Here is a 13106-nt window from a genome sequence, read left to right as displayed (position 1 = left end):
AAAGATCTATGGTTATTAAAGAAGGATAAAAGCTGTTACCAACAAAAATCTTGATAGATTGGCATCTTCAAAACGGTGACACAAGCCACATGTTTGACAGTGAATTAAATGTGAAATGTCCATTTTCACAGTACCCTGTGCCTAACTGGAGATTTTATGTATTTCTAAATACTGTTCATAGGGCATTTTTTAAAAATAAAAATATACAAAGGCTTGCTGCAGCTTGCTGAGTGGCCTTATTTTGTCTCTAAGTGGGGACCTTCCTGAAGAAAAGAAAAAGGAAAAAAGAAAAAAAAGGGGGGAAAAAAGAAGCCCACAAGGATATACCAAGGAAAATATGTAAAGTCTAAGGAGAGAGTACTCATGTCAGGTGCCAGGAACCAAAGGCAATGGTAATGAAAAACTGAAAGAGCTACTGAAGATTTAGAGGAAAAACGGCACCAAAACAGGCACGGAACAAGAAAACGCTCCAGCAGTCCAGGTGCCCACTAATGAGATAGAGCACTGCCATGCCAGGCATGCAGCGGGAAGCCCGGAGCTGCCGAGGCCGTAAAGATGTTTGGGAGCAGCACCGATGCCAGGGTGCGAGGGAGTGCCAGAACGCCAGGGCGAAGGCCTGAAAACAGCAAGTATTTCATGAAAGCCCCAGCAGGAAGAGAGGTCTGAGCCACCGGGCGTAATCCAGGAAAGGAACTGCTCCAGGGGAAAGCGCGCGGAGGCGGCAGAGCGATGCCGGCTCCCAGCAGGGATGCTCGGGCCCGGGCAGCCGGGGCGCCAAAGCCGCCGCAGGGAGGCAGGAGCGGCGGGGAGCGGGGAACGGGGAGCGGGGAACGGGGAGCGGGGCGGGCGGGGAGAGGGGAGCGGGCGGAGGCGCGGGGGCCGGGCCCGGAGAGGGCAGCGCCGATCCGGGCGGGGCGAGCGCAGGGGGCGGTGCAGCCGCAGCCGCGGCGGGCGGAGCGCGGTGCGTGTGCGCGGCCCGGGCCCGGTTCATTACTCAGCGGCCGAGGCCGGAGGCGGTGGTCGGTGAGCGGTGCCGGGGCCTCAGCGCCCGGGAGCGGCGGAGGGCAGCGGGGCGGCGGCGCGGTCCCGGGCGGGCGGGAGAGAGAGAGAGAGAGAGAGCGGCGGGGCCCGGGGCCGGGCCGGGCCGGGCGGTTTTGTTTACGTTCGGACGGGCGGGGAGGGAGCCGAGGGCGGCCGTGCCCTTGCCCGGGGGCTGGCGGCGGTGCGGGGCACTCCGGGCCGGTGACATTCCGTGCCTGCTCGAGGCTGGGGGTCGGGAGCGGTGCGGTGGATAATGGCGGGGACCTCTTTGTTGGTGTGGCAGGAGGGGCAGGAGGCTCGGCGCGGGGCTCCTCCTCCTCCCGGCGGCGGGGGCACCCGGGCAGGCCGGGCTGGCCGCTCCGGCCGCGGGGAAGGAGCGTTCTAGGGCGGGGCGGTGGGAATGCAGCCCTCCCTGGGCAACCACCATGACCTTGCTCTTAAAAATGCCTCTGAAAGCGAAAAGTACTTCTCTGGGATAATGCAACTGCTCTAGATACACGGGCTGGGGGTGACCGGCAGCGTCTTTGATTCTTTTGCCTTTTAATTCTTAAATTTCTTTCAAACGGAGTGAGCTGTCTCTTTGCAGTATTTCTTTTGCTTTTGACTTCTGTGTCGTTACATCCAGCTTTCCTTCCAAAGATTGTTTCTTTATGCCTTTCTGCCTGGAGCGCTTCCGTCAGCGAAGTTTGACCTGAGCTCCTTTAATAACCTAAAGAAACCAAATTGCACTTGATTATTTGTTCCACTCCCCAGCGACAATAATGGTTTTGCACGTGTGCTGTGGTTTTGCATCTCACTGTTGTACAGAACATGCTTGTTGAAGGCTCTCAGGCAATTGTCGAATCCTCCCCGCTTTGGCCTATCTGATAATACAAACACAAAGGGTGTTATGCTTGTTCGGGGATGGAAACTATTACTTGCCCTAGGACATGTGCATGTGGAATTGAGCAAGCTCACTCTTTGCAGCTGGGTTTCACTTAGCGGTGTGGAGACTAAACCAGTGATGGTGTTGCAGGTGTTATGAGATCTGGTCTCAGCTCTGGAGGTGCCAACAAATACACTTCCAGGGCAAAATAGAAACTGATGTGCTTCAGTACGTGTCTGTGGGTATATCTGTGTATTTCACAACTTGGGAAGGGTTTAAACTGTAACATGAAATGAATCTCGGCCAAACTTATTTAAGGGTGCTGTCAAAGTGATTTCACTGACTTACTTGAGTGTTCCGCATATATAATGAAGGGAGGTTCTTGATTCTTCAAATAGTAGCTAATAAAAATGTTGAATTTCAAATAGTCCCCTGCTTTGATCTCAGACTCTGGGCACAGCCATGTTCCTTTTTTGCCCCACTTGGTTCAAAGATGTGTAACACAGGCTAGTTTGACAGTAGGATGAGTGACATGGGACGCCGGGGAAGGGACCAGACACACAGATCTTGATGGTTTTCAAGGCCAGCTGGGCAAAACTGTGATAGGAGAAGAGAGAATTATCTGCTGAACAAAAACTAATTAAGGTGCAGAGGATGTACAAAGTTGTACTCTGAAACAAGGAATTTAATGTCTTCCACTGCAAAAGTTCCCAAGGTTTTTGGGCCACTGGCTTATATAAACATTCAGAGCAATCTTGTGGGCTACCATATACTTCATGGAGATGTCTGAATCAGAAATATTAATAAGGTGATCTAAGAGGGTTCCAGGTTCTGTACAGTTTTTGGACTGTGCATTCTAGGTAGAAATAGAGTTGACTTTTGTGTGTGTTTTTTGTATTTTTGCTTTTAACCCTGCTCTTTAAGGACCAAGGCTTTTGATGGTTTATTAGGTGTGCAGGTATAGCCTTCTTTGCAAATGCTTTAAGTAGAATTGTTATGCAAATATTAAGGAATAAATGTTTCAAGGTGGTAACAACTGAATTTAATTTCTGCCTGTTATTTACCTGAAATGGCTATTTATTGTATATGTGTTTTGGTTTCTTTTTCATCCTTCCTCAGCTGCCTAAATTATTTGAATGCTTATTTTTTAAAAGACACGTGGAAAGTACACATTTAGCTCCTAATTTCTGAAGATTAATCCAGCATTCTGCACAAATACAAATGTCCTTCTTTAAAGTGTCCTTCTTAAAATTTCTTAACCTCCATTTCCCACCTTCCCAATTCTTTCCCATGGGAAAAAAGTGGTCTGTATGCATAGAATTTTACTGTATTTGTTATTTTCAATATATATATAGTGTTTCACTTTGGAAGTTAGACCAATCTTGTTTGAGCCTGTTTTTTTTAAAATAAAGGCTAAATGCTTATTACTGTAAATGTTTCCTTTAAAAAAAGGTTAGTCCTTAGTTCAAAACCTGCAGAAGCAGGCTTCCATTTATGTTACAGAAAGATCTCTTGGCATTTGAAAGCTCTGTAAAAATCCTGTTGAGGCTACTTACGTTGCTTGCCTGCTGTGAAATTCACCAGTTTTGCCATGGATTCTGAAATACTTTTTTAAGGTATTCTTGTGTGTGAAGAGATAAGGATCTTGGTATACCAACCTTATAATTAACAGCTACACATTTCTCCTTAACTGTAAATGATTTTTTTCTTTTAAGTTATTAAGGACTAATTCTTGATTATTTTTCTGTTCAAATTGATGGCCTGTAAGCTTGATACTAAAATTGTTGTTGCCCATACTGTCATTTTTGTTGCTAGATAAATGCTGCTTGATATGTGAACAGATGGGATGCTTATTAATCATTCTTAGCTGAATATTGCAGACTAATGTAAAATGAGGACTGACAGAAAAATATACTTCAGCTCAATGGTCAGTTGTGTTGCAAACAAAGCAAATACTGCATACAAACTCATTTGTGTATACACTCAAAATAAACCAAAAGGGCAAACATTGCTTCTGCAGTGCTACTGGACAGTCTGTTTACTGTAATTACTGATTTTTGAGTATTAAAGAAATAAAAAGCATACAACTCTGACAACCTTCCATTACTTTATTGATGCTATACCAAGTATTTTTTAATAAGAATATATAGATTAAAAGTGTGCAGGAAAATTTCTTAACACAGTATTTATTCTTCTAACTATGAACTATGGCTAAAGTGTCACATCGCTGTAGTCTAACCATTCAAACATTTGCCTTCCCCTTTATCTGCTGAACAAAAATTTAAATTTCTAAAGTTTGGTGTTTCAATTTTTGTGGAATAAGAGTGAACAGTGGGTATCGCGTTTCCTGACTGGAATCTGAAAAGTCATGGAAATGGCCAGGTTTATGAAATGAAACTGATTGCTCAGCTGTTGGTTGCTGGTAGAAGAGGAGCTGTCAGCGCTGCGCCCTGTTGTAGCCCTGCAGGGTAATCACTGCCTGGGCTGCATTGGGCAGGGCCTGAGCAGCAGGTACTGGAGGGATCTGTTCCCAGCAGGTACTGGAGGGATCTGTTCCCAGCAGGTACTGGAGGGATCTGTTCCCAGCAGGTACTGGAGGGATCTGTTCCCAGCTGTGGAGCTGCCCTGCAGAGCTGCTGGGATCACACACTCCTGCACTGTGAGAGACACAAATGGGGAATCCACACTGCAGGTGGGCAGGGGCTCCAGTACCTGATGGTGCACAAAGGACTGGGTTTGCCACCCAAGGAAGAGCAGGCTAAGGGAGAACATAATTGCTGCATTTAACCAGTTCTAAGCAAGGGGTTATAGTGGTGATGGAGCCACTTGTCCCTCTGAGAGAGCCAACAAAAATGGAAATTTCATAGATTGTGAGGGAATGAGTGTCTTGGTGTAGCAGTCACCCCTTCTTATGGATCAAGAGCCCAGAAGGGCCATGGAATCTTCATCCATAGAGACTTCAGACTCAGCAAGGGAGTACAGATGAAGTTCTACTTGTTTTCTAGATAATCTGTAGAGGTTGCTTTCAAGCCATATTATATTTCTACTGTTTATAGGTTTAAAAACTTTTTCCAAGTAGCTTGAGGAAGCTGGCAAAACAAAGACATGGTGATTTAGGTAGACCAGGTTGCTCAGAACTGTGTTAGAAGTTGTGAAAGGAAAAGCAAGGATGTGATAAGCATCTTAATTCAAGTTGCTGGTGGCAATACAGATTTTTCTGCCCTGCATTGAACTTCCCAGCTGACTACACCAGAAGTGCTTCCAGGCTAGCATAAAGGCCAAAAAAAAAAAGGGTTATGGTACCTGTCATGCCTGTGGTCACTGTGATGAACTTAGAAACCCATCTCCAAAGAAACAGCTGGCAGGCAACCGCCTGGTAGCCAGCTGAAGTTAGTCCAGGACTTGGTTTCTGTATTGGAGGAACAAGTTGGCAGCTTCTGCTGCATGGCTTTGATCTGCTGGGTGGGTGATGGTTCCTTATGCTTAGGTGGAGTGGGGTCATCCCAGCAAGCAGCTTCATGGAGCAAACCAGCTCTGAGTTCCAGCTGGTCACAATAGCAGTCCATGACTGCAGAGGGGTGGCAGGGCTAATGGCAGCTGGAAAAAAGGAAGAGGGCTATGGTAGATCCATACATCTCTCTCTAATGCTTGTGCTGCCTAGAGAAGATGTCTTATATATGTTCTTAGATATTTGTTTAGCAAAACCAGAAGTCCTACTATAATTGAGGTGAGCCGTACAGTTACAGCCCAGAGTAAATGTTCTGTATCTTAACAAAGCAGCTGTCCTGGTATGAACCTGTACTATTATAGTATGTGAATAAAGCTGCTCATGCATTACTCTTGAGAGAATTGTGTAGGAAATCTGGTGTTAGGGATGGCACATCCTTGGGAATCCTAGATGTATTTTTTAGTAGCTTTAACACCTAAGATGATGTTGGAGTAAGGACGAGTCACAATGCTTACTTGCAGTGCCATGTAAAAATGCATAATTTTGAAGATGTAATCCTAATGTTAAGTTTTACTATGGAAACAGTAAAAGTGAATGCCATGGCTGACATGCCAACCAGCATAAATCTTGGTATGTTCTGGATTGTTCATTGTGTTTTGGATGGTGGCAAACATCTTGGTCACCTTCACAGGACGAAGAGTGGTAACATACATGAAAAGATAAAAAGATGTATTAGTGAGATGTGGGCTAGGTTCACTTGTTTCATTTTGTGCCAAGAAGTGAATACTGGGGAGACACACTGTAACAGGAAGGTCCTTGTGCATGGCAGTGGCTCATTTAATGAGCAGCAGAGCCTTCCAGCAGCGGGTGACTTTCATTTGCACAGTTGCACAGTGCAAAACTCCTCCTTGTTGAACAATAGGCAGGGTTTCTTTTGCTGTTTTTAAAAAATCATTACAAGGCTCTTGTGCCACTTAAGTATTAAGATGGTGGAAGAAAAAAGACAGTTGCGTTTATAATAAGATTATATTGAACATAAAAAGGTTTTGTTAATGCTAGCATGGCATTGTGGGAAAATCAGAAAACCTTGATGTGATGAGGGCTACTTTATTCTCCCCCTATTTTACTTTATTTGAAATTCTTTCTTAGTTTTCTTCAGAAAAATTCTCATCACAACTCTTTGTAGGCATATCCACCAGCACTAGTGTACAGTGCACAGCAGTGCTTCTGAAGGCTAATATTATTATTTAAAGAGTGGAAATTATCAAACTCTTCCTGTTTTTGGGAACTTCTGTCATATGATAAGGAATATTTCTTTTTAATTTGGGTCAGCTGGCCTAGTTGTGTGCCTTCCCATGATCTTGCCCAGCCCCTTGATGGGGGAATGTTGGAGAGCCAGCGCTGGCGCTGCCAGCTCTGCTCAGTAACAGCCTCAACTCTGTTGTGTTATCAACCCCTTTGTAGCTCCAGGGCAAAGCACAGCACTGAGGGCTGGTGTGGGAAAATGAGCTGTGGCTCAGCCAGGCTCAGTACAAGCTGTTAGCACAGAGGTGTTCCCATCATTCCTGACTGGCCCAGCCTTGGCCAGCAGCATGTCCGTCTTGGCACCGGCTGACGTTGGCTCTGCTGGGTCTGGAGGAAGCTTCTGGCAGCTTCTCACAGAAACCACCCCTGTAGTCCCCGTGCTACCAACACCTGGCCATGCAAACCCCATGCATGGGGCAGGGCATGAAGTCTAAGAGAAATGGGACAACAGAACAGACTATAGCTATTAGTAATGATTGGTGTTGTTCCCTACAAATTACTCAGAAAGTAGTTGTTTTATTTTGAAATGTACTGCCTTCCTTCCCTCCCCACTTCCAAGAAGTTATTGTGCAAAGTACTGTATTGTGTTACAAGAGGTATCTCTGAAGGAATTCTTAGTGCTGAAGTTGTCATGTGTTGGAGTTTTTTGTTCCATTCTAAAGCTCTTTCTATAAAGGTATTTTATGCCAAATACTTTAGACAGGATTTCATACCGCATTAACCTGCTTGTATTTCACAGATAAATGCACGAATTAACAAAAGTAGCACATTCATAATTGGATTCTAAATTTTTGTAGCTGGGATTAAAAGTTAAGATTAATGTGGTTTTAAAACATTCTGAGAACTCTTTTTCCCAGCTGTTACCCAAATCCTTCCTTCCTCTACTGTTCTATAGCTATTGTCCTCTTGATCACTGATATTTAATTACTATTTTAGGTCACTTTTGTTTGCTGTTGTCCTTTAAAACAATTAAAGAACCATTCAGTTTTTTTTTTCTGAAACATTTGTCTTTTAAATGCCTTTTTTTTTGCCCTGCAAGAAGAGGTTAATGAGCAAGCATTTCCTCCTACCCCAAGAGTAATCCTGGAGTGGGATTTTGCTTATAAACTTGTGTGATTTTATTGAAGCGCTCTGAGTTATGTTCACTGTCTTATTTTGCTGATGGTTTGCCTCTTTGTTTCTTTGCCAGTGGTTGTTGGATGTGCAGTTATCATATGCAGGCAGGCCTTTGTGGAGTGGTGGGAATTAATGGGCCCTTAGGTAGTCAGCTGAAACAGTGTTGTGTTCAGATTAGTAATTTATTCTTGTTTAATTCAAGTTATATATGGTTAAGCTTTTTCAAGTACCTGAGGAAGATGAATGGGCCGTGACACATGATTCTGCCAAAAGGGAGCTACATAAAGCAGGGTGGAATGGCATTCCCTAGAATGCAGTAGTTTCAGTCATGATTATGATGAAACATGTTTTCTGGGTCCTGCAGCAGGCACTGGGATTGCACTTCTGACAGTTAAATTGGATGCTTAAAATAGAACAGCTTGTTGAACTGTTGCTTTACTGAATTTTCACTGATTTCAGATGTTTAAGAGCATTATTAAAAAACAAACAAAAAACCCAAATTAAATTGACAAATAGTGCCCTGCAATAAACCTGAATATTTTAAGCTTTTAAAAAAACGTGTACCTTGATTTTTCTCCCCATTTACCATTCTCTTTTATAATCTTTTATTTGAAAAAGGATTAAGGAATTGGAAGATCCTTGTCTTATCCTATTATTTCTGAAAAGGAGAGTTTTGCTAAGAATAGTCTTTTAATCTGTTGTCATAAGAGCTTCTTTGCCAAAATGTAGTTACATGAGTTTTCTTTTGTTGAAGCTATTGTGGTGTATGATTTCTGTGACAAAACTGACCTGGAAGACACAGCGTGTTGCTTAATATAGTGTGATAATAGAATTCATCATGGAACCGATCTGTAGTGAGCTTCATGTGACATTACACTGAAGAAGCTGTAGGATGCTCTCCTATCAAATATAACGTAGCAGAATTTGCAGAGTGATATTTTTTCTGTCGGTATAGCACTATTCATTCTGATAATGTTTGTCCTAGAAAAATGCTGCCTAATAAATTTCTTCATGGTTAATTAAAATCACAGTCCAGGAGTACATTAAAAAAATTCAAGAGGAAAGGTAGGATGAGAATCTTCATCATTAGAAATGCCAGTTTACAGGCTGTTTAGTATTGCATGCTGCAGCCTGTCTGCCTCATTTACAGCCTCCTGGCATTTGAATCTAAGACCTGTTTTAATGGAAACAGAAGATACTTCTCTCAGAGAATCTTTGCTGATGTCTAATGACTTAATAAAACAAGAATATTTAAGAATAGAGGAACTCTGCAGTGTATTCCATTACCAATACATAATTTCACTGTACAACCTCCTTTGTTAAGCTTTGTGTCACATGTAGCCTTATCACAAAATACAGCCCCCTGGAAAACATATAGTACAGAATTGCAGCAGAGTGGCAGTGTAGTAAACTAGATCAGAAGTAATCTGTAACTTGATAAGAATTAGTTAAGTGCTATTGGCCACAGGTGGGGGTTTTCCAGAGAGAGTGCACTGGTATTCCAGAGCAGCTGTGTTGTAGGAGTTGACCATGAGAAATGCTGGGAAGTTGTATGTGTTGCTGTCTTTCTTACTGCTGATTTGGATTACCAGGACTGTGTCTATCACCAAAATCAACTTGAAAGCCTCAGATAAAGTTTGAGTAAATCTTAAGCTTTGTAACTCTTAGTGCAGCTTCCAGGATTTAAGTGTTTATGTTGGTCTTTCTCTAGAGATGACTTCATGTTTAGATTTCTCACCTTTAAAGATACTGTCTTTCAGAAACCTGGAGTTCAGGATAACACGTGGTGTGTAATAATCACAGATGATGAAATGTGAGGCTTCATTTCCCTGTTGCAAACAGGCAGACTCTCCAGCTTGCTTAGAGGAGAGGGAGTTGGCTGAAGGAATGGTAGATAAGCAAGAACAAATTTTCACCATTTCATGGAGCTGATAGCATGCATTCACTTATGTGTCTTTCTTTCTTTGTCTTCAGCTACTATCTCTGTATTTTGACTTCACATTTTTTTTGTTTTCTGAATCTTAATTTTGTTTAACTTTCCATGTGATGAAGTTAAAGCTGCTGGTGGCTGTAATCTGTGTTTTACCTAATTGGCAGGCAAGCTTTAAACCAAAAGTCTGGATAATTTCTTCTATGACCAGCTGCTTTAGTCACAGTTGTAAAAGAGAGCTAAAACTGAGTAGCTCGAAGTGCCAGAAGTGAAACAGTTACCTGACTGGTTTAGGTAATATGAGTGTGTGTAAGATAAACAGAAACATACAGACCATGTGGCTTTTTTCCTGTTTTTTTTTTTTTTTGTTTTGTTCTGTTTTGTTTTTTTTTTTTTTTTTTTTAGATGCTCCTGCTAGGGTTAAAGCTTCCAGCAAGGCTTAAGGGCTCCTGCTAGGGTTATGGCCTCCAGCTAGGTTTAAGGGCTCCAGCTAGGCTTAAGAAATATGTTGTGATACTGATTTGTGTATAAAGGGTATTCAGAAGCTGTGAATGCAGCTTCAGCAGTTGAAGTTGATGCTGCTAGCCCTTGTTCAGCAGGCAGGATGAGAAAATGCTGGTATGTTGTACTTGGTTTGCAGGAATGCTTGCTTTAAGCTTCTGAAGGAAATGTGATGTGGAGGTGCTCCACAGGGAGCACTATGTGAAATCCCTGGTGGAGCTTTGGTGGTTCTGTCTTTTCCAGCTGCCCCTGCAGTGCTCGGAAGTGGCTCACCTGGAGCAGCATTTAACAACATGAGTTGTTTCTTGTGGCTTTCTGCATGTTTGCATATGATCCTACACTACCTGTTTATAGGCAGTAACAGTATTCTGCTAGTAAACAGTCTTAATTTTATTGTTGTCAGTCACAGGTCTTTCCTTAAACAGCTTCTGAATCCTTAGTTACTTCTGACAGTGTACCAGTCTGCTCAATGGTACTTGAGACATGGAAGTGGAAAAGCTCATGTTCCAGTTGTCTAATACAAAAATCACTGCCTCCAACTTCAGGTTTCCCTAATTTCAGGTTCAGCTGTTATTATTTTGGCACTGGTGACTGCATCTGTGAGTGATTGCTATCTCAGGTTGAGTATTTTTTGAATGTAATTTGTTGCAGGGAGTTCCAGCACTGGTGCAAAAACATAATGTTGAAAATTAGCTGTTTGAGCTAGTTCCTGATTTTGTTATTGTGAGTTTTGAAACCATTTGGGGTGAGGTTCCCAAAATAGCAGAGTCTTTAGTGGAAACATTTACTTTTGATTAGATGCTATAGTATTGATCTGGTAAGTTTGACAGGAGAAGTGCTGGAGAACATGCCAGCTTCAGTTCCTATCTGTATGACTAACTCTGCAAATATAATCCCTGGAGCATCCCTGCTTCAGTGACACCACAGAACATGTCTGTCCTCAGTGTCAGTGAAACTGGCTTTTTCAAGAGAGGCTGAGTAACAGCATGAAAAGGGAAAACTTAAGGGGCTGCATTTGCCAGCAGCTGCTTCTGGGAGCTCTTCTTGGGAAATAAGTACGTTCCTCTTTCCTGGAGAGATTCTTGCCTGCCTGCCTGCCAGTAATAACTCCCCTCTCCTGTCCCTCCCTTCAAAGCAAACAGGGAAGCTCTCAGTGTTAGTGGTGCTTGGAGAACAGGCTGTTTGCCTGTGCTGTAGCTGCTGGCACAGCCCCTCTGTGGGCTAACTGAAGTGACTGAAAGAAACAGCAGGTCAGTTTAATTACAATGAAAAACAAAACATGCATTTTTTGCAAAGGATAGCTCCTTTTTTGCTGTATGCATATATTTTTTTAATGACTCCTGGTCTGTCTCTGAGCTGCAAACTGGCTTTCAGTAGATGTGAAATGTTATGGACTCATTTTGCCCCATTCCATTGTAGTTTATAAAGTACATAAATATTAGGGGGGAAAGATTTAAAACTCAGGAAGCTCGCTAAATTTAATGTAGATAAAAAGGAAGAAGTTGCTGGTTGTTTTTTCTATGAAGAACTTTTCTCCTTTCCTGCCCCTGAAATTCTACTACAACAGTATAAAAAGTAAAAGTTCACCTGTTTTTGTAAGAGGAAAAAAATAGAGGGCTGAGCATGGAGTCTGTTGAAGAATTTTTGATAAATTGAATAGCATTTATCAGTAGCTCTGGTGTTTCCCTAGAATATCCTCAGTTCATCCTCAGGGCACTTGGATTTTAATCTCCTGCATCATCCTCATTGTGTGTTTTACAGATGGGGTTAAAATCCACCCAGATGTTCCTCTACTAATTCAGGCTCTGCTTTGTTGTTATTTCTGTCTTCATGTTCTCCTTGGTAAATTTTAAATACTTGTTTCTGTTTTGATTCAGGATCTGGTAAAACTCTTCAGTCACTACTAATCAGGGTGAAAACTCTTACGACCTTGTGGCTCTTGAGGCCCTTTATGCTTTTTATATACTTCTATCTGGAGCTGAGCATGTCAAGAAAGCTCCCTCTAGGTAAGGTAATAGGATTACTTGTCTGTTCCAAGCAGAACTGGTACTTGGGGAAAGGCATCAGTCGTGAAGATTAAAATCACATTGTCAGGCACTGTGAACCTGTGCTGTTTAAGTGGTAGGCACCTCCTTGTTATTAAAGGTCCTCCAGGTGACTTGAAATGCATAATTAAGTTCAGTCCACTGCAGTTGCCTTCAAGTAGATGGTCTTTCATGGAAGCTGTAATAAGGTGACTGCTAGCCAAGAAAAGACTGCTGGAATGGAGAAGGGGGTGGTTTATTTCCCTGTATGTCCTCCCCTTCTAGTAGATTCCTCAAATTACAGTAACTATCTTAATAAGGTATATTAAGGTATGGCAGATATATATGAGCAAAACTATGTCTAGTTTCCTAGATGACTAGAAACAGTTGTGATTCAGCTGGAGCATGCTGTTAGTCACTATATGAACCTGTAAAGTGTGACATTAAATTATGGCAAGGATTGCATTTGTATTAAGGAATTCCTGTTCGTATTAATTCCTGTTAAATTGTACCTAGGACAGAGTTAGATAACACAGAGGGCTCTAAATCTTTGCAAGAGATTTATCAATCTGGAAACAATGTTTGCCAAACCAGTGAAGTTATTCCTTGGTTTAAACAGCCCATATTATGTTTTCTTAAGTTTCATTTGCTATTGTGTACTCAGGAATATTTTACTTTACAGCCAAATTTATTTTTCTTTACCAAACCTGGCATCTCTTCTGAAATCACCATCTTTAGTGGAAAAAGCCATCTGTTTATTGTTAAATACTCAACTGATTCTGAGAAATCAAGTAATTGGCTTTGAATTCTCCATATAAAAATGTAACAGTCCTAAAGTTTAAAAAAATTAAATATGCCTTAAATTTCTTGTCTTTG

At 42.3% G+C, this 13106-nt stretch overlaps 1 protein-coding gene across 3 annotated transcripts in view; it reads left to right on the top strand.

Moving 5' to 3' along the window:
• Positions 1-995: 995 nt before the first annotated feature.
• Positions 996-13106, top strand: part of MAPK8 (mitogen-activated protein kinase 8) — a 39216-nt gene continuing 27105 nt past the window's right edge. For all 3 annotated transcript variants that reach the window (XR_009933363.1, XM_062496876.1, XM_062496877.1), the window contains exon 1: positions 996-1023. The gene's annotated coding sequence lies outside the window, so the exon portion shown is untranslated. The remainder of the gene's footprint in view (positions 1024-13106) is intronic.

Source organism: Cinclus cinclus, chromosome 7, assembly GCF_963662255.1.
Source record: "Cinclus cinclus chromosome 7, bCinCin1.1, whole genome shotgun sequence".
Classification (NCBI taxonomy): Eukaryota; Metazoa; Chordata; class Aves; order Passeriformes; family Cinclidae; genus Cinclus; species Cinclus cinclus.
The sequence above is the reverse complement of the archived record's forward strand: the minus strand, read 5'-3'. Positions and strand labels throughout refer to the sequence as shown.